The following is a 25671-nucleotide window of genomic DNA, read 5'->3' on the forward strand; positions in this document are numbered from 1 at the left end:
ACTTAAAGATAATTTTATGAAAATATACGAAGATTAAATTTAAAAATTTAAAGATTAAGAAAATTTACCACTTAACTCTTGCTTCTCCCAGATGAAAATTCATTCGTTATTAAAATTCTTCTGAATAATTAAGACTCAGGATATACTGTGCATTCTATTTCCATATTTCATAATCAGAATTTCTAACGAAAGTTCCTTGAAAGCAACAAAATTTAGAGCAATTTAATATTCAAATCATTTTCACACACTTCGTACCATCCAAAATTAATACAATTGACTTCTAATTTTGAAAGCATCGAACGAAACGATTCACATATTTCGAACGAACAGAGCCATGAAATTCTTTACTTTCAAGCCGTCTCAAAAACAATCTATTCGAAAAAAAAAAAAAAAAAAAAACATCAGAAAAATAACATTTTTTCACAGAAAATCTTTCAAAGATGCATTTTTATAATTACATCATTCGAATTTGCAAAATCTCCTTACGACAATTAAACGTAAATAAACTTTTAAACTGTTTTCGTCAGAAACAAGAAATTTTCGCAGTAATATTTATTCAAACCAGAAAATTCCCTCCGGAACGTAGCAATAAAATAAAGTTAAGTTGTTAACGAACAGCAAAGTTATTTAAAAACGTAAAAGTCAATGCTCAGAACGATCCAGTGTTTCGCGTGACTCGGGGAATTTAGGTATTCATTTAAGTTTCGTTTACGTTTCGTGCGGGGGATGCAGTCATCCTGCACCCTCTCGGCTTATACCAGCGCGCGCACGTGCATCATGAACGGCTGATGCACGCGAGCCAAGATGATCGCCGATCTTCCACCTGGATAAATTGGCTCGTAGGATACTACCGGGCATCACGGCAGGTGCTTTTACCTAAGAATCGTTTTACTTTTGCGTAAATCTTCGTCAAACCTAATTTTCTTCTTCGAAACGTTTGCGAAAAGAATATCGAAATTTATACGAACGGTTTGTATGTAGATGTTTCATTACATGTTTGAGTTAATTTTTAAATTATCTTTTTAAATTATTCTTCTTAATATTTTCGATCGAATTCATCCAATAGATACACTTTATATGTGCAATAATCTGAAATGTACTGTATATAGAAGAAAGTTGCCGTCAAAATATAACGAATAAACTTTAACCTGAGAATTTTAAAATTTAAAACTAATTGTCTTAAGCGTTACAAAAATTTCTTAATAAAAATATATTTTTAATACCTAATCCTAGATAAGACAGGAGTTAAAAAATATTAATAATTCAAAGGGAAGGGAAAATCCACTTCAAAAATTAAAGCGGAGAGACGCGACGATCGTCGTCCTTAAAAGAAAAAAAGGAAAAAAAAAAAATCGTAAAATACCTGTAAAACGGAAGCCTGTATCGATGAAGGATCAAGTTTATTGGCAGTGTGCTCGAATGTCAAAGCGCATCGGCTGACTTAATCGCGGGAAGGATTGGGGGAGGGGGAGGTGCGGTGAATTTTTGTGCCCGGATAGAGTACACCGTAATTTCGATGGTCGAATAAAGAGAGGCGGGCGGTTTTCGGTGGTTTTTGATCGCCGACTGTAAAACGACACGCGAGCGGATCCGTGGTCGCCGGCAAAAAAAGTAATTAATTTCTTGCCCGTCCATCCGTTGATGCGTGATGCAAAGACGCGTGTGTATGGGTGGTGCACATGTATGGATAATTTCGAAACGCAACGAAATTTCAGACGCTTTATTTATTCATCGCGCACGTTTTTCATTTGTTTTGTTTTCTTATCAAACAAAACCGGGAATTGTGGATATTCCAGAATTGAAATTGTCGAAGGAGGAAGGTATTTTAGAGTTTTCGATTTTTGAATTTGCTTCTCGGTTCATTTTATGCTAAGCTTACCGGAATTTTTCAATGTACAGATGAGGTGTATTCATCTTGCAAGCAATTCTCCATCCCTGTCCGTTTTTAACGATCAGTGGATCTTCCGATATCTGCGTGTATCCCCATCGCTCTTTAATTTCTAATTTCGATACGTTATGTTTAACGTAAAATTTGTTATGAGTAGAAATAGAATATAGAATTAAAATAAAACGTACTTACTATTGAAATAAGTATTTTCGATTTTTATTTAAAACATTTTATATTAATTTGAGTTATATTAATGTTTCAATAATTGATAAACGTTATATAGTAGTTTCAATTCATACATGATTTTAAATTAAATATTATTTTCTACATTGGTCTAAGATATAGATATCTATTTGCATTATTATGAAATAGTAAATAAGTAAAAATAGCGCGGATAATTGAATGTTTGGTTGACAAAACATTGATATATTAAAATATTGCATGATGAAAGTTCTGTCGTAGTATTATTATCACTGTGACTTGTGACGAATGTCAAACGTATGAAATTGCAAGACGTTGGAATTATTAATCGTTAAAGAGGCAAAAGAATCGAAGATTTCAGCCGATTGCGAACGACTGCCGCTTACTCTCTCGAGTTCGCGCTAGGTGAAGCGTTAATGTTTCCGAAGTTGTAACGAAATTAAATGTAATTGCATCAACGGTGACCCAGATCCGATGAGCCGAGAGTTAAGTTATTAATTACGAGTTTCAAACTAATTACTCGATATTAATTTATCGAACGTTCTGTCTTTTGTCCGAATCTTCATCGTGCGAATTTCGTAACTTGGTTTTGCTAACGGAAGAGATATTTTCTTTTTTTTTTTTATTGTTTCTTTTTTTTTTCTGAGGTTTTTTTATCGATCCGTGTAAATATGTTTTATCAATTTAAAAAAAGAACTTAATCGTGGATATCGTAATTTAATTTTTGATATAATTTTTAGAGAACATAATACATAAATATTTTGACAACTGAGAAAGCTTCTATTTTTGTGAAAAGAAGAATTTTAACGATTAATATTATTAATGAAATAGAAGAAGAATTTGTTAAGTCACATCTGATTTTTACAATTATAATTTTATTTTGGATTTTCTCTGCATCGAAACAATCTCATTAAGATATTAAAAAAAAAAAAAAAAAGTAGATTTATATTTTTCGTCGTTACTGATGAATGAAATTTTATTCTATGCATATTAATATGATTTAAAAAAATGTGAATAAATTGTAAGTGGATAGGTTAAAATATAAAATTAATGAATGAAAGAAATAGCAATGGTATTTTAAATGAAAGAAAATATATCTTATAATATTATTAGAAGTAAATGTTATAAGAAAAGACAATGCATATGTATAACAATAAAATCAATTTATAAATTTATTTATTTTTAATTTTAATTTTTATAATTGTATAATTTAAAAAAATTATTAATGGATTAATTCATTCGACTTATAACTTTCTACATTATAGAAAGATTCAATTTTTCGCATGCAACAAATTTTAAGGAATGATTGTAAAAGCTTGACCAATTAAATTTTCGTATGGTATCTTGGTGACATTGAAATTTTTAAATTTTATTATCGATACTTATTCAAAAATTATTATACAAATATAATTATATTGCAAATCAAAAATTTGATATGAAACAACTATTGAAAATAACAACGAAATTCAAAATATATTGTAATCGATCTCTTACCCTGTCAACCAAAAATCATCGTGAATATTTCGCATGATCGAGAGATCAGAAAAACTCTTTGAAACGCTCATATTCGAACGCGTGCAAATATTTAAGATGGTGGATGACTCGAGGAAATCTCGATCGGGAAAATGTGTTTCCAGTCAGACAGTGTTGGTTCGTTCGAGGCGAGGAACCGAAAGATGCACTCAGCCCGATCACATATGCATCCACGATGTTATTCGAAGGCTTTCCGCAAGCACATGCTTGGATTCACAGTGCTATGCATTGATGTTGCTCTCAAAGGATGTTATAAATTGCACGATAATTGACCCTGTCGGTTCTAAAGTCCAGAGACCAGAACTAGTCGAGATCAGAAAGTATTCCGACTAAGAATCCTTCTTGGTCAAAGTAGTGTTTAGTTGCAAATTTGTATGATTTTGCTTCGTATGAATTTTAAATTTTAAATTTGAGGTAATTTTTAGAGAATTACTATTTTAAATTTAAAGTGAATTTTGGGACGAAGTTGAGAGTATAAAATTTTTGAAATCAGAATTTTAAATTTTTGATGTAATTTTCAGAATTACGATTTTAAATTTAACATGAATCTGGAATAAATTTGAGAATTTAAAATTTTGAAAGTTTGGATCAAGCTTGTAATATTGGTATGAATATTTTATAGTGTGAAAAATGAATAAAAATGAAAATATATTGATATTTGGACTACAAAATGGACTAATACATGGAAAAGAGCGAATTTGATATGCATATTTTTTATTATAAAAATGAGAAAATTTTTGCCTCTGAAAGAAATAAAGATAGATAGTACGATTTTTTCCAGTGTCACAACATATAAATAATACTGCGATATAAATTTTTTATTTCATATGAAACTGAAGAAATTAATTTTTGTTTCTTAATATGAAAATTAACAATATTCATAAAGATATTTTTTATTAAAAAAAATATCATGAATATTTTTGAATTTTTATCTAAATGCTTGCAGATCAAAAATATAATTTTTCGTATTGCTATACAAATATTAGAAAATAACGATATAAATATAGGAAGAATATAGATAACAAAATAATAACAACAACCAATTTATAATAAAGTAAAATGTTTACAGATCATGTCTTTCTCCTAATTTCTAAAAATGTTCGTTTTATTATCGATATAATTAAGCTTTTTGATCGTTAAAATCGTCCCTAAAAGAAATGGTTCAATTTATATAAAGAATGTGACAACTTTGACATCATTAAAACTTCATAAATTCGAAAAGAAAAATAATGAACGCGTGATGAAACTACTTTCATCTTCTTGTTGTAAGAAATTAATTAGTATTAATAATTCAACCATAGTAAAAAATTTTCATTTTTCTTTTCGCTAGTAAATTCCCAGGGAAAAAAAGTATATCTTTATCGTCCCATTAACCTCTGCTATTTTGTTATTCATCAAAGTCCCTCTTTTCCGTATTAAATTATTCCTCGTAAAGACGTTGACACGTAATAGAATTGTAATTTTTTTTATCACCGTATTTATACTTCGATCAAAAGAATAACTATGATATTACAGCAGACCAGATATTCGAAAATTATATTTCTTGAAACATTAATAAATAATTAGATAATTTGAGATGGTATTTTAAATAATTTTATTTTATATGTTTAGAATTTGACTAAAAAATAAAAATGAATATTACCAAATATTTAATTTAAACTTGTTTAACCACTATATTTGGATAATCACCATATATTTATATTGCATACAATGTTATAACTTTTATTTTGAATTACTTTGACTTTTATTTCTTTTAAAATAAATGAATAGACAATATTGGAAATAACAATTCGAAATGAATAGTTATTTTTTATTTTAATTTCGAGTAAAATTTGTCACTCTTTGTCACAGATATATATCGTTTACAATAATTTTAAATTTTATTCCAGAAAATGTAAAAGTTTTATTTTCATAAGGAATTTTATTACAGTTTAATAGATCAATATTAGAATATCGTAAAAATTGCTTTTAATTTTCGATCACGCTGTTGAATAGTAAAAGCTTAAATAATAACTTTTGCCTTATCAGATATTCGATGAAACAATCGTTAATTGCTGTACTTCATTTTGCCATGAAATGCGATCTTAATGAAATTTCTATGCAACTTTTCCAAACGATTTTCACGTCGAGGATCTTCCAGATTGATAGAAACGTAATCTAGCCTGATTAAAACTTGGAAATTCGACGTAAGACGACCTGATTGGAAACTACCCCATTTATGGCGATATCGAGGTCGTCGTTGCACTCGATAGGCCTTTGTTCTTTTGAAATATTGAGTTCGATTTCGGACCGATTACTTTCTTTTCTACGAAATTCATCTATTCTTTCCGATTTTGTTTCTATATTATTTTATTTATTTATAATTCTCATGACGAAAATTTTGTTGCGCTTGCATTTTGTATTAAAGATTTTAAATTTTATTAGTTATATAATTTCTTTCGATATTCTTTTTCAAAGATGAATCAAAATTGGATTTTTAAATTCATAAAATTCGAATTTAAGATTTCACGATCTCTTGAAATTCTTGGAATTTAAAAATTTTTGAAATTCTTCCTTTGGTTTTTTGCACAAGAAATTTATCTTTTAAGAATCTTTATTTTATTCTCCACGCTGTAATGGAATGATAAAATTGTATTATTTAAAATAAATATAAAGTTTACAATTGAATTATTAACTATTGTTAATTAAATAAGAATAAATTCATATGGTTAAAATATTCTCGTAAGTTATTTGTGTATTTCAAAAATTTTAAATCATAAAAATAGCGGACAGATTTCAAGATTCGAAAACTTTTTTATATTTTATAATTTCAATTTCTCAATTTCTCTTATTAAATTCTAAAATCCATTTTCTTCATTAATTATCTTCCATCCACATATGTAATCGTAATTTTTTAATTTTAATTGTTTAATATAAGTAATATGAATCGTTGACATATATTTTTTGATCTAAATAAATAAAAAATTCAATTTTTATTTCGATCTTACCTCAAGAATTTACGATCGGCCTCGAAAGTGTATTATATAAAATTAATGTACGATTTAAGTAACAAGAAATCATTACTTTCTCGTGGGCAATTATAGGATAATAAACGCACATGGAAATACGTATACAAAGAAAATACGCAATTCTTATTCATTCATTTACTGGGAAAAAAATGAAAACGAGGATTGCGCGACATTGTTTGTAACATTTGTTTTGCTAACAATCACGATCGAAAGAATATTAACAATTTGGTCAATCGCAATCACCAAAATGAATGAAGCGATCGAATTTCGACCGCGAAATTTCAGTCGTGCCTCGTAAATACTTCACTTTGATTAATAAATCTCGATGTATAGTTTTTCATGTTTCACATTTCATGTTTTGATTGTTGAATTTATCCGTTTATTTATTCACGCGGGTCCAATGTTTTTAGATAGACACGTACAATCGTTTATAAATAGATCAAAGAACGGAAAAATATCGACACCACACCATAATAAAAAAAAAAAAAAGAGAACTTCAATTTGAAAATTTAAAAATACTTTTATTGCCTATATTATAAAACAATTTTAATACAAAATTAGATTTTTTATTGAACTTTATGTAGATGTATATAGAGGCTAAATATAAAAAATATATCATACCATTTACATACTATTTATTAAATATTACATTTCATATTACATTTTCACATCGATATTTGATATAAAAAAATTTGCGTTTATTTAAAAAAAATGCTTTGTTAAAAAATAAAAATAGGTACAAACATCCTCTAATAAATATAACATATTTAAAAAAAAAAAAATCATGAAAATTAACTTAATACAATCGAAAAATGAATTCATCGTAAAAAAATAAAGGAAAGAACATTTTTACATTTTAGTTTAGAAAATAGAAGAATTTAACAACTTATTCGATATTTTGGCCTTTGAAAATTAAAAAAAGGAGAAAAAGGTATTCAAGAATATTAGAAAAATAGAAAAATTTGAAACCCATTCGAAACTTTAATTTCCTCCAGGGCAAAGTTCTACCCACACATCCTTCGCAAATTTAATTTTTCTCCAATCAAAATTGCGCACCTTTCAAATATCCAAAAAAAAAAAAAAAAAAATACAAAAAAAGAAAAGGCCATCCTCACCGGCCAAAAAAACTCGTGTTCGAATATCTGCGGTCGATATTCGCATTATACGATAATGCTCGCGTCGACTTGTGTGACGCGGTGAAAGAGGAGCTGTTCGATGGAAAGGGTAGCGAAAGGAAGCAAAAAAAAGAGGAAAGACGGACAAAGGCAGAGAGAGAGAGAGAGAGAAAAAGAGGCATCGATGCGATGGTCGCGTGGAGCCACAGGTATCCCAAGACCGCGTACCCTACAGGTCGTTTCAGCGGACCTCACCCTCCTTCCTTGTTCCCATTCGTCGTCGTGTTCCCTTTCCCCTCCTTTTTTTTTCCCCTCCTTTGCTTCCGCGTTAGTGTCGAATCGTGCTCGTTCCCCGTGCTTTGCCTTCTTCTTTCACTGTCGCGCGGCTCGTAAAGCGGCTTAGAGCTAATACCTGAGCGTGGATCAGCGTGGTGAAAAGAAGGGTATGGCCACGATTTTATGGTCACCTGAACGTTATGCTGGGTGGGCACGGGGTCGAGGCCGACCCGCGAGTTTTAACATCTTCTCGCGTTTTTTTACGCGCGTTTACGTTTGTTTAATGGGGGATGTTTCTCCTTTCCCTTGTTTCGCGGTGGTCCGTTTAAATTGGTGGTGGTAAGAGGGTAAGGTGGGATTAGGGATTAAGGAGGAGCGTTTATTAAAAGTTTTAATGAGTTATTGTTGAAATGGAAAAGTAATTTATTTGTAAATTACGGTGTAGTGAATTGTAAGGTCGATCTTTAATGTTGAAAATTTTTAGCTAAAGATTTCGTTTTGATTTAACGTAAGATATAAATAAATATAAAAAATGTATATGATCTTTAATAAATCGTTTGAATTATCAAAAAAATTGTATCAACAAACTTGTTAAAATCAATTTTCGAAACATTTTACAATAAATATTCGTTACATTATTTTCAGTAATATTAATCACATTTTTTTAGATAAAACTATATTTAAAAATTATATAATAATATATAATAATTCAAAAACGAATTTAAAGCGTAGCTGGGAAATTTATTAAATTTCTTTAAAAGAAAATATCGTGTTTGAATTGAAATAATTCTATACAGCAAATCTGTCTACACATAGCTATATAATCATATTGTGAGCACGCATAGTTTTGCCTGATTCAAGTTGACAATCGGTTGGAATTAAAGAGCTTGTTTTCGGGACAAGTTTCGGCGAAATTTCGGTTCGATAAGCAGGGAATAGTCGTTGTTACGATTTGTTCAATGTACTTCGAAGTTGAAACGAAGTTAAGTTGGACTATGGACAATTTCGTTATTGTCTCTCCACCGCTACGTTTATTTTCCTCCCTATAGAGCATAGAATTGCACTCATAACAAGTTCATTCGCGCTAAATTTAAATCTAGGCTACGTTGCGAAAAATCATTTATCTTAAAACCGAATCACCTTTCGCATCGAATAAAATTTTTCCTTTTCAATTTTTATTACTAATTCGAAATCAACGCCACAGACGTATCAATAATAATTTTAATCACTGTAATATATATATTTTTTTATACAACAAAACTTTAACAAATAGGATATAATACTATACAATATAATACTACAAATGTCATTTTACTCGCTCAAGATATTGTTTACAAAGGGAGTAGGAAAATTGTCACGTTGTAAAATTTCTACGTACTTTGCCTTCTTTGCCTGTACCGAGATTCTGAAATGAAAATATAGTAGGCAAAGGAAAATTGAGGTAAGAGGAACACAGTTGGCTCTGTTAGAGGGAAAACGTGTCTATTGATACTGACAAGGGTGTACTGCACTTCTATGCGCTGCACGGCTAAAGGGCACATGTCTCATTACACACGAACGTTCTTTTGAATGGTCTCCCCCTAACAAGGATACACCTCGTTTCAGAAATTGACGTCGATAAAAATCTCTCCTTCTTTCTCTCCTTCTCCTCGAAAAATATTGCACTCTTGTCGAACATCGTCAAACATATTCGCTGCCAAAATTAAATTGTGAACGTGTATCGTTAGAATTTCAAAATCAAAATCGATTTTCCTCGACATTTCCCAGATAAATCGATTGATCGTCTGAAAATTTCGTTTTCAATTAAATTTATTGATTTAATTTGTTGAATTGAATGTTATATTCTCTTTTTTTCGTTACCCACCTCCTTGTTCAACATATTTCACCGTTATAACTTAATTTATTAAAAAACGTTTCGACGTAGATAAACACGTCGTTAGTTGCCGAAAATCTGAATATACGTGCGAGCAATTTTCGAAAGTAGCTTATTGAGCACGGATTAATTAACGGAAATGTCGAGTGTTAACGAGGCCGTAAAATCGATCAAATCGCTTAAATCCTTGGAAAATCGTAAATTTATAAATTTATAGGAAAATACAAATTTTTAGGTTTCCTAAATATCCCCGTAACTCAAAAAATACCCAGCATTTCGAAGTGTGATCATGAAGCGAGCATACGTCAGCAAGCGTCGTTCGAACCAACCCTCGCCGTAATCCGCTCTCGATAGCGTGATGGCAGTGCCAGGCACTAGCCGATTCCGAAGGAGGCTCGGAAGGTTGGGAGGCACGCGAGGATATCATCCCCCGATCCTTAATAAACTAGCGAAATCGCTTTAAAACCGAGCCGAGTATTTCAAACGCGAATCAACAGTTCCACACTCGTCCGATCCTCCTTCCTTCTCTTCGCCCTCTCTCCCTCTCTCTTCCATCGAACGGGGCAATCGCTGTCCTTGTCCCACCAACAGCAGCGTATGCGCGTGCCACAAGCAACCCCTGCACGCCCTGCAACCCGCCCTGGTATTGATCCACGAGCACAGGCAACCCCCCATCCCCCTCAGTCTATCGAGTTCCGCCCCTGCGGGAGTAGGATTGTGGTGGTGGTGCAGCTGTGGAGGGACCCGAACCAACAGCCCCTCCTCCTAAACTAAACCCCTACCTGGTTTGTGAACCACCACCCCGCATCCTTTTCCTCGTGCATGCAGACACCCACGCGTGCAGACGTGGAAAAACGTTTGCGTGGGAGTCGCTTTATGGACACGCTGCGTTTGCTTGTATATGCAATATGCGGAAGTAGAGGAGGTGACTCGAGGAGGAGAGAGAGAGAGAGAGAGTTGGCTTTGGTGGTGGTGGTGGTTGCGGGATCCAGTGTGAATAGTTCTGTAGTCATGCTTTTCCTTTCCTTTTTTCTTCTCTCCGTGTCCAGGCGGAAGCCAGGGGCATAGGGCACGGCCCCTAACTTTCGCCTCGTGCGCGCGAGGATACAAGGCGCTCCCCGTTCAAGGGTGAAATCGCGTTTCGAGAAAGTTTCGTGGTCGATCGAGATGTGATTACATAGACGAGCTTTTCATATTTCGAGAATGAAACGTTTGAGCGGTGTTTGTCACGCTCTTATTTATTCTTGAATTTTCTTCTTTCTAAATTATTAAAGTATTAAAATAATTCATCCCGTATCTTCCTCAAATTTAACAATTTGTTTTTTTAGAATGATTCCCTTTACAAGAGAACATTATTAACACTCACTGGATCCATCTCTACCTTCAATTACCCGTCGAACGAGTAATCGATCTTAACCTTCTTGGAATCGCTCGATCCTCCACGTCGCCCCAGGAAAAACGGACAAGAATCGCGAGGAACGAGGTCCAATACCCCCTCTCATTTTCATTCGTTTACACGCCTTTCATTCGCGGAATAGGAAGAAAAGGAGGAGGGGGGGAAAAGTCAGGCACTCGAGGCAGCCCTTCCTTGTCATCCCTTTATCGCACGAGTCGAATTTTTCTCCTCTCTCTTTCCTCCTTTTTTCCTCTCCCCGAGGCCACCCCACGTCAGGGTAAACAATACTCGAGCCTTTTGAACCTGCCTTACCCCCTCTCCCCGGAAGTCGTTTTCTCTAAAAGTGGATTCACGATGAATTTCTTTCTCTCCCCCATCCTTTTTCTTTCCCTTTTTTTTTTCGAGGGTTAAACGCATACCAAAGGATACTCGAGCGACTCTCTCTCTCTCTCTCTCTCCGCAGGATTTTTTCCACATTTCCCCTCTTCTCCGTATGTCAATGTATCACCAGGATACGAGGCAACTCTGGCTTCTCGATAATCACGACGAACCAGTACTCGACTCGAGTCGAGAAGGTTGTATACTTGCAGAGAAAAACTGGAGTAAAACGTAACACGTTCGAAGTATTTCTTTTGGTTGACGAGATTACGAGGCAACGTTCAGCGATTAAAGTGACAAAATTTTTTTACTTTTGCTGGACGGTAGCGGAAGCTGTTATCCTTTCCTCTTTCATCTCAACAATCTTTTTCTCGTTAAATTTAAATAATTAATTTGAATAATTTAAATAGTTTATTAACAAGATTCCAAAAAAAAAAAAAAAAAAAAAAAAGAATCTCGTTCTTCATCTTAATCTTATTCCACTAGTAGAATCTGATTCTCCGTTTATAACCTACTTGAGCACACCCAAAGTTTCCCTATACGCAGATCGATAAACACGAATGGATCGCGTTGTAGGTTAAATCGGCGAGCTTTATCTCATCGCGAGCCTAATCGCGTACACGGTTGCTCGTCACGAAGATACGTCTATACGCCTGGTTGAACCAGTTTGATCGGTATGTCGAAGGAAGAGCTAAGTCAGCCGGAGATCGAAGCGTAGCCCGGTTTCGATCGATAGATCCTGAGAGTAAAATCGGAACGACGGATAACGGACGTTCGGCCTGGTTTCACCGCGAACGGTGAATAACGAATGCCCTGTCGCCATAATAAATCCTCTTCGACGCCTCTCATTTGCATCAATTAACGCTGTGTGGTTGTAATTGTTACAAACGGGGCAACAAGATAATTTCTAATTTTCGTTGTAAATATGTGACAAGGAAACATCTATATTTGCTTCTTGGTTCTACGTATAATGATAATTGAACAATCGTATGATGATCTTATGTTATAATTAATAAAGAAATATTGGCTTTTATAATATTATGTATTTTTAACATTTATCTATGTGAAAATGTATCGTTTATGTAATAAATTATTAATCAAATTACATTACATTTAAACAATTTGAATTTAAATATTTGAACAATTTGTTTTAATGAATCAATTTTACCAATACGAATAATATTCGTATGTCGTTATTATTATTATTGTTGTTCAAAATTTTATCAATGATCCATCGCAGTCTACGTCAAAAGGAAATTAGTTTGCGCTAATATAAACGGCTGTTTGTATTGGGTTTAAGTTTTATAGATTAGATATTAATCCTCTGCTGCAGTTAAGGTGCTCATCCTCTGAGACATTGCTCGCGTACATTGTCTGTCAGTCGAGCAATGCCAGTAGATTATGCACGTAGTCTATGTAAGTGCAGACTATGTATCGTTCCTCCACATCTAATCTGAACTGAAATATGGGCCAACGAATTATCCATGAACTGCACCAAAAATTGTATTTTATTTTTCATTATTTTCAAATTGTGGCACGGGTACAATTTATTCAAAAGATCGTGCTTTACTTATTCTTAGAGAGATGAATTAAAAGATCAAGAATTGGACGTATATGTATATGAAATTAATCTATCAATATTTGCTCGACAAACGAGATCTTCCATTTTTGCAAATCGTGTAACAGAGCGGTGACATTTGACCTCTTTAGCCTGTATATTCATCTTATAGATTCAATTCAATATGAAAGCCACGTTAATAAATAATCCATAGAGCCAATAGCTAGAGAAACAATAGCTGAACTATTGCAATACAATGGTTCTGAACCAGCATGAAGAAAATAGAAATATTCTATCTTTATTGATGCAACTTGTGAGCAGATAAGCAGATAAAATTTTAATATATTAATATTAATATATTTACAACAGTTCTTAACAGCAGTAAGAAAAAATCTTTAAACTTTTGCATTCTTAATGCCAAATATATTAAACACTTAACTTCATTAACCATGAAGATTGATTGTGATTGAGTTGGAATTTTTTTTCTTTTTTGCTTACAGAACGTACACATATACATTCTTCATGTATTATTTAATTAGAAACAATAGTAGAAACTGTAGAAACAATAACTTTTTCATACAGTTTATTTCTGAAACAGAATTTCATGCTTATTTCAGATTGCTATTAGTTTGATGAAAAGAGTAAATTTTATTAGAGAAAGTAATACAAAAAACAGAGTTTACAGAAGATGATACTGAAGAATTAAGAGCATTGTATCCTTACAGTATTATCATTTATATATATATAAGAAAAGATACCTTGGAATTAACTCAATGTACAATCAAATTATGAATATTATTGTATTATGTACAATTAAATGGAGCTAAAGAAATAGGTTAAGAGGTTTCTTACTCTGCACACCAATCAAAACTATGAAAAGGTGAGCGTTCTTCTGAATATTGTCTAATAATTGAGGCAAGCGGTTAACGCAACATCAAATGAAATAGAAATAAAAACAAAATTTTCTCTGTCAGTTATATATAGACTGGCTTTAAGGCCGCCAGCTACGCTTTTGTCTACCACACCGTGTTTGTTCTGTCTGTTTTGCTTGAAATCTCGCAGGTATTGTGATTCTGGCATTGTTTAAAATCAGTAGACATTCCGAATTTTGACAAAACGCGAATATCTTTCGGTTTAAAATTTTTTGTTTATAAAAAAACACAAATACGCATTATATCCGTTACGAAGAGCGAGGTATGCAATGTCTTTCTTAAAATATCTATCTCGTTCAAAAATCCAAAGGAAAAATTGGACAAAAGTCCATTGGATAAAAGTTAATTCGTAAGATACAACTTGTGCACTTTGTACTGAATACCAGTTAAAGAGAAGAATTATTTTCCCAAGAATTGTGCATTATGTTGCATTATGTTTTGAATTATTTCACGTACAAAAGAAATAAAAGTATTTTTTACTCTGCTCTTACATTGGACAAGATTTTTTTTAACGAAAAGATCATTATTCCCAATGATCGATTGATAATATTAATAATAACATTACAATATTAATTATAATACAATAATGTTATAATACCGATGTTTATCCTAACAATAATAACAATAATAACAATATTGACAATTATTTGATTATATTGATAATAATATCACCAATATTATTGATCATCGTTAATCGTAGGCCATTGAAAGAAATTCTCCATTACTTATCCTTTGAATATTTCAAAATGTAGCGTGAAAATGATTCTTCTCCCTTCAACTAATTTTCCTCTCCTCCACGTTGTTTCGTTGAAAAATGCAAAAGAATCTCTCCCTCTGTCGCGAATATTTTTACGTCTCCATGTCTCTACGCCATGACCTGGAAATGTTTTCCGACGTGTTCACCTATCCTGGCTTATTAGAATAATTTAAAGAATGCCATATATATAGATAGGAAGAGGAATGTAATTTTTAGGAGACGTTCTTTTAGGTGGAAAGGAATTTTCGAGTGACGTTGATTGCGTTTGAAATGTTTGTTGTTTCGTCTTTTGTAAAGCGAAAAAGTTTTTTTCGATTTTGCGAGATGAAAATTTCTCGTGGAAATAAATTTTCTACTTTTTCTCTCTTTTTTTCGATCTTGCGGGAAAAAAATTTCTCGATAAACGAAAATATTTTTTCGACTGAATGAAAAATTGAGAATATATTTTTTTGGTTTGGTTTCTCTCTCTGGATTGTATAACATTTAATATTGTATCTACAATGGTTGCAAAAAGCATTTGTACACATTTGTTATTTTTTTTTGAACGAAAAGTTTTTATCAAATTTTGTTTTGATAACATCGAATCAATTATACGAAAGTATTTTTTTAAGCGAAATTCAATGAAATTTAATATATGTATGTAATATATTTTTCCCTTCTCTCCTTCATTTCCTTAGATAAAATATTATTATGACGTTCAGAGGATAAATGAAATCTTCTTTCATGTTCTTTTTTTCTTATTGTGCTAATGAAAATATGAATTTGCATAATCTAATTATAATAATTTTTGTACCAACTGTATAAATATATATAACGAAAATTTATTATTAATATTAATTGATTAAAATTCAAATGTATTTGAAAAATCCAATGGAAAACAGAACAGATTATCAGAATTTAAGCCAACGTATGTTTTTATAGAAAGTTTAATTAGAATTATAATTAAATAGACTTTTTATTTATTTTAATTGATTCATAAATTAAATAGTGAGTAACAAATTTTCATAAAATTTTATTTGCAAAATTCAGTTTACAATGACAAACAAAATAATGGTAGAAAATAAATTGTAATACACGTGTGTTTGTTTTTCATTATATCTCTCACGTGCAGAAATATAAATTACAGAATTAAATTATCATTAAAACATTATGGAAAATAATGAATCATACAACTAAACGAAACTTTATTACTATATTAATATTAACTGAAATTTGTAACTTTCATGATATATTCATTAATTATTACGTCATATCATATTATTTCTTCATACAGTCAAAAGATTAAAATTCATCTTTGCATTTGCAAAATAAATTTATAAAGATACAAATCATGAAAGTCATTGAAACCGTCGTTAAAACATTATGTATAGAAAATTAAAATAATTAAATAAAGTTTATCGTTATTACAAATTACTTATTATATCATTACGTTATTTCTTCATACAGTCAAAGAATTAAAATTCACCCTTGCATTTGTAAACATTAATAAAATTTATAAAGCTACAAATCATGAAAGTAAAATTGTTATTAAAATATTATACATATATGGATAACTAAAGTATATAATGAAATTTATTATTATTACAAATTTCTTATCATTATATATTTTATCCAAAGGATTAAAATTCACCCTTGAATACGTTACGTCGAAATATAAATAATGGAAGTAGATCGCCATTAAATTGTTATGGAAAGTTGAATGAACCATTCGCACCCTCCGAGGTGGTAATCCGTCGATTAGGATTATCCAAGGATTACCCTCTTTCTCCATCTGTTCCTTCTTCTCAGGAAACAAACGCGATTGCCATTCGAAACGTTTCGTCTTCTTCTTCCATTTCACGGCTGTGAATTTCGTTGTTCCACCGAGCTCGTAAATTCACGAGGATTTTCATCCTCCACGCGAATCTGTTACTGTTATTTTTTCTTCTCTTCATCTTCTTCTTCTTTTCTCTTTTTCTTTTCTTTTTCTTCTTTAAAAAAGATAAGTCCATAGCAAGGAAATTGACTTGCTGCGCAATACCATTTTTCTCTTTATATCTAAATTAGTTCCATATGATGCTTCTGAGGAAAAAGCACTTGTTCGTGTGAAATTGGACAGGGAAAAGGAGGGATGAAAATAAATCAGAACTCTCGTTTCCATTTTTTCACTTTCAACGCACGGCCATGGTTTCTAATTGAAATTCTATTGCTACGAGTGATTGATAAACAAATTGGTTATAGATTTTTTTTTTTTGTATATAAATCCAAGTTTGCGAGATTATCAAAAAATTAGGTAGATATTAATTAAATTAGCTTATATTTTATAGATAGAAGATTTTCAAAATTTATTAACGACTTCTAATGGCATGTGAAACGAAGTCATATGCCATAACGATTTTTAGAGAAGAAGAAAAATCTAAATTTAAATTCTTCAGCGGTTTCTCTCTTGAAATGTATATTTTGAAAATTAACAAAAAGGGAAAATACGAAAAAAATTTCTCGTTCAGCTACAAATTTGATTACCTTTCCTGGTAAAACGCGTATTTTCTAGACTAATAGTTATATTTTTCTTCAGTTTTAATGTTTTCAAATTTTTTTGAAATTTATCGTTATCTTTAATGCGTGTTATAATCACACACAAATTTAGATTTAATAATTTAAACTTTAAATTTAATTTATTTTTATGATAATAAAAAATAAGTCAAAATCAGTAAATAGTCGAGTAATATAGATACTTTTTTCTCCATTTCGTTCAATGTTTAGTAACATTTATAAATTTCCAAAATTTTATTATTATCATTATTTCAAAAATACCTTCTAAATTTATTAAATTCACGACTCATATTATACTTATTTATATTAAAAAAAAAATATAATTGCTTTCATCGAATACATTCAATACTTTTTGGATAAATAAATTTACTTTGGATGAATGAACTTTTTGTTACATTTTTAATTTTATTTTTAAAAGAAAAACTAAAATGAATGATCAATCATCATCAGAATTAAATTATCAACAGTTTTTTAAAAACCATTTTTCAAATTTAAATTTTCAATTCTTCCTTCTTCATTCCTCTCCTTCAAAAGAAAAATTCCATCACAAGCAATATTCTATACCTCCACAAAAATTTAAAATCTATCGAAAACAAATATCACGTTATTCACGTTATTAAAACAATTCGATCTCTTTCAATGAAAGAAAGAAAGAACTCTTTTACTCGACGAGAATCATCTCAATCGAAGGGAAAGATCGTCCAGGGAAATAACGTCGTGTTGAATGAACGGTGATACATAGATGAAATGAATTCGTGGCATAAACACTGTTATTGACTGAAACGAAAGTATCATTCGTGCACGGAAATCCATGTATCGCGAACCGTTGTTTCGAGCAGAACAAACGAAAACGGAGAGATTTCCCCGATAAATGGGGATACAGCCTCGAACACAAACAAGTGTTTCTCGAATACTACGCGTGCAACGTAATGGAATATCGTATTTAATATTGTCTAATAGCAGGATTGAAATATTAATCGGGTTTGCGGTTTGGAGCCATGCAGGATTAAATGATGGTTTAAATAATCAATTTTACGTGGAAACGAATGAAAATTCATCTCAATTTCGTGAATGATATCGAAAAATGTCATATATGTGTGATTTATGATTGCCATGTATTGTGTTTCTTCTTATTCTTTTATTTGGAAATATTGGAAGGTTAGTCTGTTAGACTTTCGTTTCTTTTTTCTTTGTCCATGAAAAATAATAGTTTAAGTTTATAATTAAAAATTATAATTCTGTTTATTCTAGATACTTGTGTTGAATAAATTTGTATTTTATGTTCGAAAGAGTAATGGAAAATTTATTTGAATTTTAAGAATATTCAAAGAAAATGTTTATCATGTTTCACGATTTATTACAAGAATTTAAGGAAAAATTCTATTTATAGTATATGATATATTAGAGATGGAATATGTACTTATTGTAAAATTATACAATATTTCTGTAATTTTCTAAAGTTTTAAAATATTTTCAAAGAAGAATATAATATTAGAAATTTGCTGCCACGGATATTATTAAAAATTATTAATAATTTTGAAGAAGCTTTTACTAATTGAATCATCATTATTTATCTCAGCAGAATTTTTCATATCAGAGAAAATTAAATCACATTACAAATCTTACCTACATTTAAAAGTCTTATAACAAATACAAAAAACAAAAATTATGAAAAGAAATTACTCAATCTGATATTTCAAGTTATACAAGCTAAAGTTTTATCAAGACCAAGAAGTACTTCATGTTTTGAATAAAATGTTAATTAAATACATTTCATTTTATGCAATATCTTATGCGTTTATAGAAAATATATATATAAAATGCACGCATAAAATATAACATTCTATTTGAAGAATAGAGACAAATCTCTAAATCTCTCCATTTCTTTAATCATATTTACAAAAATTCTATTTTCCACGAGTTGAATAATCTACAATCTACCCTGTGACTTTCGAACAAGTGTATTAAATCGACCGTATAAAGTATTACACCAATGATATTGCCATCATCTATTACGATTTTTCGACAAGCTTTCTTTCATCTTTCAAGAAAGAATTTTTAGAACGAATCCACTTGTAGAGAAAATAGTTGTGCCACACACAAGCATAAGCTTGTGCCTCTCCTCGGCATATATTTTCTCCGTAGTAAGGATAATCGTTCCGCTTCGTCAGGTGAAATCGTGCATCCCGAAGAGGATTGAAAATCCTCGGATTCCCTGCGCCCTGTTCACGAGGAATGCAGGGAGGAAAAATCGAGGAGAATCTTTTCAATTTCGCGTGCCTTTCTGCTCCGTGGATTGCCATCACCTGGCTATTCTATACCGATGTTAAGAACACGAAAAAACGTTGTTCTTGCAATGCAAACATCGATCAACATTCAGGTTGAATTATGAGGAAAATAATTGGTTTTTTTTTTTTTTTTTAAGATTGCATTTCCTTTGATCCTTCAATCCTTTGCCACGGTATTTTTAAATCTCGTATTGTCACGTTGATGGAGTCATTTAGATTTAATTCAAATGCTTCTTTTTTCTTAAGAAATAACAATGATATCGAATGGAAAAGATTTTGGAATGTCTCTAGGGATGAAAAATTATCGTGATCGAAGAAATTTCTTAATTCCTCTCGAAGATATACTGTTTTTTCCTCGAGCAAAGAAATCTTGGAACGTTTTTCAAGTTAGAATGATAATCGAGGGGTAATATTTGGGATCGATGTATTTTTCCAAGAAAAAAAAATTTTCCACATAATTGGTTTTTCTTTTCTACACATCCATTTTCGATTTTCTTGCACCATTATGTTTATCATTATAATAATATGTAACGAGAATTTTTTAATTTTTCATTAAGCTGGAAACTTTGAAAGAAATTTGTTTTGATTTCCCTTTTAAGTAATTAAAATTAGATAATTAAAACAAAGAAGTATTTTTTTAGGGAATTAGGGATAATAAATCACAAGAAAAGAAGGCAAAGCAAAAAAAAAGAAAAAGGATTTACATTTAATCTGAACACACAATGATGCTTTTGAAGGGTATAATTAATTGCAGCGCAATTAATGCTCTCGTTCTCGTTTAATTAGAAGATCAAAAGATCTCTTCACTTTTTGATTTTTCCTTCTATTACACAAGTATGGTAAATATTAGTAATATACGATAAATATGATATTTCACTACACGAACGTTCAAAATTTTCTCTTACTCATTGTTTCATTCTTTAACTTTTGAAAACAATTTCTACAAATTTTCATATATTTAAGTCATTACTTTTTTTGTTAAAATCGAAAAGTTTTTATTAATCTTTCTACGTTTGCAACAGTACTAGTTAGTTAGCTTTATTAAATAACTAAATGATAAATATAATTCTTTTCTGCGAAAATACTAATAATTTGATCATAAAAGACAGATCTACGAAATCACTGACCTTAAATTATATATGCAGATTTTCGAATAATTATTTTCCAAAAATTACATTAATATACGTGAGTGTGTTTTTTAATATAAATAATTGATCTAAAATTCCAATCTATTAGAGAAAATTTAGAATAAATTAAATAAAAAATCTCACGTACAATATCTGCAGATACAATTTTCGTCAATTTAATAACTTAAAACATCGAATAAATAAGAATTTCGAAAATTCGTAATTCGATCGATCATCAAAACTTTCCAAGGATTTCGAGTCTCCCTTCATTTCGATTAAAACGCCTCGATATCGCTGTCCTTTGGTAAATTGAATCTCCACAGCGATTGGAAAAGTTATCCCTTCCCTGTGACCGTACTCACTTGTAAAAGTCCATCGTTCTCAAAGAACGTAGGAATCTGCGCTCCGATATGGCCCGAGTTTTCGTTCTTGTGAACCGAGTGGATACGTGACCATAGCCGGGAGGCATCGCGTTGGCCGCCTCTACATTCTCGATTATTTTTATCATTATTGCCACGTTCCTCCCCTGGATCACACGATCGTAACGCGGAGAAGAGAAATTGAATTAAATTTTTCTTCTAAGATTTCTTCTTCCACGAAATTATGATGGAATCGGGTACAAATAGACACTTGTGAAGAAGCATCGATACAAGAAGTTTGTGAAAAATTTTCTTGTAGCAGTGATGGAACAGGCTCGATGCAATTTTGATTTAAATTTAGTGGATTGTATCAAGAGAAGATGGATCAATTTCTTAATATTTTATCAAAAAAGAGAGTATTGATATCCGAGGAGTCTTTTGTATAATTTTATTTTGATTTTTATTTAGCCAATTGATGCAAATGATGATGATTATAGCCATCAAATTTGCAATTTTATATATATATATATATGCATACATTTAGGAAACAAAGAAACTATTTTTTTATATTAAAGACAATCAAAATAGAAAATCAATCAGGATTTGATATATTTTTGAAATAAACGTTGCATTCATACTATATTATAACAAATTGATTCACTTTTGCACTCATAAAACCGATATTAATTTCAAAATCATAAGGAACTTGAAACTCTTCCCCGAATAATACATACTTTCGAAACAAAAACCAGTCAAAAATTGAAGTTTCATCGTCAGATAGTCTGGATGGAACATTAAAGTCCAAAAGTATTTAAAAGTGGATTGGATGGAGGAAAGTAAACGCAGACAAATCCTGTGGAGACGGAGAGAGAAGAAATGGGGGGGGGGGAGGGAAAAGTGGAGGAAAGTGGTTAGCCGGAAGTAAGCCTACAAACACGTGGAATTGTGATCGATGCACGCTTTGTCGAATTCATTTTCGAAAAAAGCGGCGAACACGCCGGTTGAATGGCAGAAATGAGACCGACAGAATGGTTCTGTTGTATGGTGGAGGGCTCTCATTCTCTCTCTCTCTCTCTCTCTCTCTCTCTTTCTGCTAATACTAAATCAATATCTGGCGGTGGGGTGGCTTGGTCTATAGGGTGTTTCGAAAGCAAGCGGAGTAACACGTATCGAACACGATCATTGACATTTCGTTTCACGAATCCCGAAAATTCGAAGGGTAAATATGAAACGGCGGTACGATTGTTTATCGTCCAAAAGAGATTTGTAATTAAAGGGTTGGAAATATTGAATGCATTGATATAACGCGTAAGCGACGAATCTTGCGTTGTGAACGACTATTGAAATTTGTTTTATAAATATCGAAAAAAAAAAAAAAAAAAATGACGAGTTGTAGGATGTACAATTGTTATATAATAGAAAGAAATGCAGTTAAAAATATTAAATGTATCAATATTGGTATGATTTTATCAAAATGACGAGTAAAAATTCAAAAAGTAAATACAATGCGTGATGAACTTTGGAAAAAAATTAATTTCGAATAATTGAAGAATTAAATGGAGATATTGAATGTCAATCAAGTGGCAAAACAAATTTGTGCCAGATATTGATATCTTTGGTAAATATTAGAAATAATATTACGACGAATGTTATGTGCATAATGTGAATAATTGAAAAATCAAATCAAAATCGATAGAAATATATTGAAAAGATTGGAAATATTTAGCATTATTTCTACTCTATATAAATTCTTTACGTAGAAAATCTCTGTGAGAAATATGTGTTTATGATTTACATTTCATGAAAAAAAAAAAGAAAAAAAAAAAAAATAAAAGAAGAAGATTTCTCTCAATTTATATCCAGATAATTGCTTATATTATAATAAAGTAAATATATGTACACAAATTTCTCTATTTTCTAAATTATTTATTACATGCATTATTGCTAAAAAATGCTTAAAATCACCACGTGTTCAATTCAAAACAGAAATGAATAGAATTATGTTGCTTTAGAAAGTTTGTTAACCAATAATTTATTACCTAAATAAGAAAAGTTTCTATTATAATCATTCGATTCATCATATACCTTTGAAAAACTGATTTCAATCGTTTTTAATTATTACTCTACAAATATATTTATTTATCAATTCATTATTTATATAATCATCTTGAATGAAGAAAACTTCTATTGCAATCATTTCAAGATTAATACACAGATATATGTATTTATCAATTTATCATTTGAATAAACAGATTTCTATTTCAATTCATCTGAAGATTCAATGGAAATTTCTTCTTTGATGAAATGACTCGACTATTAGTGCAATCACTTTACTATTCGATAATACGCGTGTATTTGTTATTGTATCCTATAATTTTTCGATGTGTCAGAGTTTTCGAAAGTCACATTTCTATGAGAATGAGGGGGACATTCAGGGTGAGTCATGGAACTGTCCCTTGTGTCGCGTTGTTAACGGCAGACCAGTTTCTGCAAAGTAATGCAGGGAACGAGTCGTTCATCAGTTTCTGTCTAATAAATCAATTTCACGCGTTTGTATTACGCGTTTATCCACAAAGGAATGAATGTAAGTGACGTTTCGCCGATGATGAATCTTCGTGAATATTAATTGATATTGAAGAACTTTATTTTTTAACGAGATATATTGCACAATGTGTAGAGTAAGAATGTAGTGATTCAATTTTATAAAATTCTCTTCGTCGATGTTAAAACAAAAATTGCAACGATAATTATTTTCCAAGTATCCATTTATGAAATAAAAATTATTGTAACATCATATGTAACTTCTTTAAATCGTTCAATTTTTTTTTTTTTTTTTTTATAGCTTACGAACAATTCGCAATAATATCGATCAAAAATTAAGAATTTTTTTTTTTATTTAAATCAAGAATAGATTTCTAAAAGAAATAATATTTTTTCCATTTCATTTCAATTCAAATAAGTAAATTCTAATAATTGAAACAGGCTAGTGAATTTGAAGAGTTTGAAATAATCATTTTCATACGTGAAATCTTATACGTGGCCTTAAAACAGTAATAGAATAACAGAAAGGTATCCGGAATCCGAGTGAGAGGAAGCTGATAGACAAAGGGACGAATGAGAAGCGAATCGACACGGGGGAAGAATGGAGGGTGCGAGGGTCGTGTGTTCTTCACGTGCCGAGTGTTACGTGGCTCCATTCAACGCTGTTGATACATACGTCCCTGATGGATTATGCTTTCAGATCCATATTGCTGGACCGTTAACCGAAAGATAAATTTCTTCGACTTGAGATTAACTCTGTCGCTGTAATTGATTTCCTCTTACCTTTACGAAAAGAAGATTATAATTTATTATCATTTTCTTATTTTAACTCGATATTATGAATTTTAAGAATAATTTTCTGTAAATAATAAACTATATTTTTCATTTTATCTCATAATTTTGCATATGTTTACAATGTAATTGTGTAACTGGCCAAGTAAGAAATATAGAAAGATTTTTCAAAAGAAGAAGTATAAAACATTTCAACAATAAATTTAGAAAATATAATAATTAATAAATGCAATTATACTAGCGAAAAGATATGTTGTATTCGAAGATAAATATCGTTATATAAATTTTAGGGTGAATTTTCTCGATAAAGTTAATATTTAATTGGATATTGCGCCAATATTGGACCCTTGTTATTCTTCGAGTGTAATTTATATTACGATTCCTTCGATCCGGGGTGTAAGAAGACCAGAAACACGAACCCATTAAAAACATGAGTGAGAAGGGGAGGATTCGCGATAGTGGAGCTGTGTGCCACAAATATTTCGTGGGGACACCCTGTATTAGAGACACTTGGTATTCGCGGCAAGTACTCTTAGCCACCCTCCTCCATGCTCGTGCAGTTAGTCACCCTGTTCCACCCCTCGATTTTCCAACCACCCTCGCCATCGAATATAGGGTGGCTCGAAAACACGTCGATGGAAACGGGCGTCGAGTCGGAAAAGCAGGCTGATTTTGCCGGAAATTCGACGGTGATTGCGACGAGATTGGAAACGAGGCAAAAAAAAAAATCGGAAAAAGGATTAAACGTTTGGTCATAATTGCGTAATCAATCGTCAATGCTTTCTCACGCGTAAACAAGATTCTTGATAAGAATATTTATTTATTTATGATCATATTGGTTTTGGTAAATTTATATTTTCATCGTTAAAATGGAAAATGGAATCTACGTGAAAATTTGATCGTTTGACGAGTTATATTAGTTTAGTAGAACATCTGCAATCTATTTATGACGAATACTTTAATTTCGAACGACAAATATTGATTTATGTTTATTATATATGACAGTAGAGAGAACGTCGATGTAACTTATTGACAGAAAAGAGAAGAGAAAAAGATTGTTTTATAAGTTATTTAAAATATTGGTTATAAGTTTTGTAAAACTAACGAGGAAGAAGGG

The 25671-nt window shown here is 31.1% G+C and overlaps 1 protein-coding gene across 6 annotated transcripts in view; it reads left to right on the top strand.

Annotated features, from left to right (window-relative positions):
* Positions 1 to 25671, top strand: part of Liprin-gamma (liprin protein kazrin) — a 157065-nt gene that overhangs the window by 24337 nt on the left and 107057 nt on the right. The gene's annotated exons all lie outside the window — the stretch shown is intronic.

Source organism: Apis florea, unplaced genomic scaffold, assembly GCF_048593485.1.
Source record: "Apis florea isolate Af1SG1 unplaced genomic scaffold, ASM4859348v1 contig_3696_pilon, whole genome shotgun sequence".
NCBI lineage: Eukaryota > Metazoa > Arthropoda > Insecta > Hymenoptera > Apidae > Apis > Apis florea.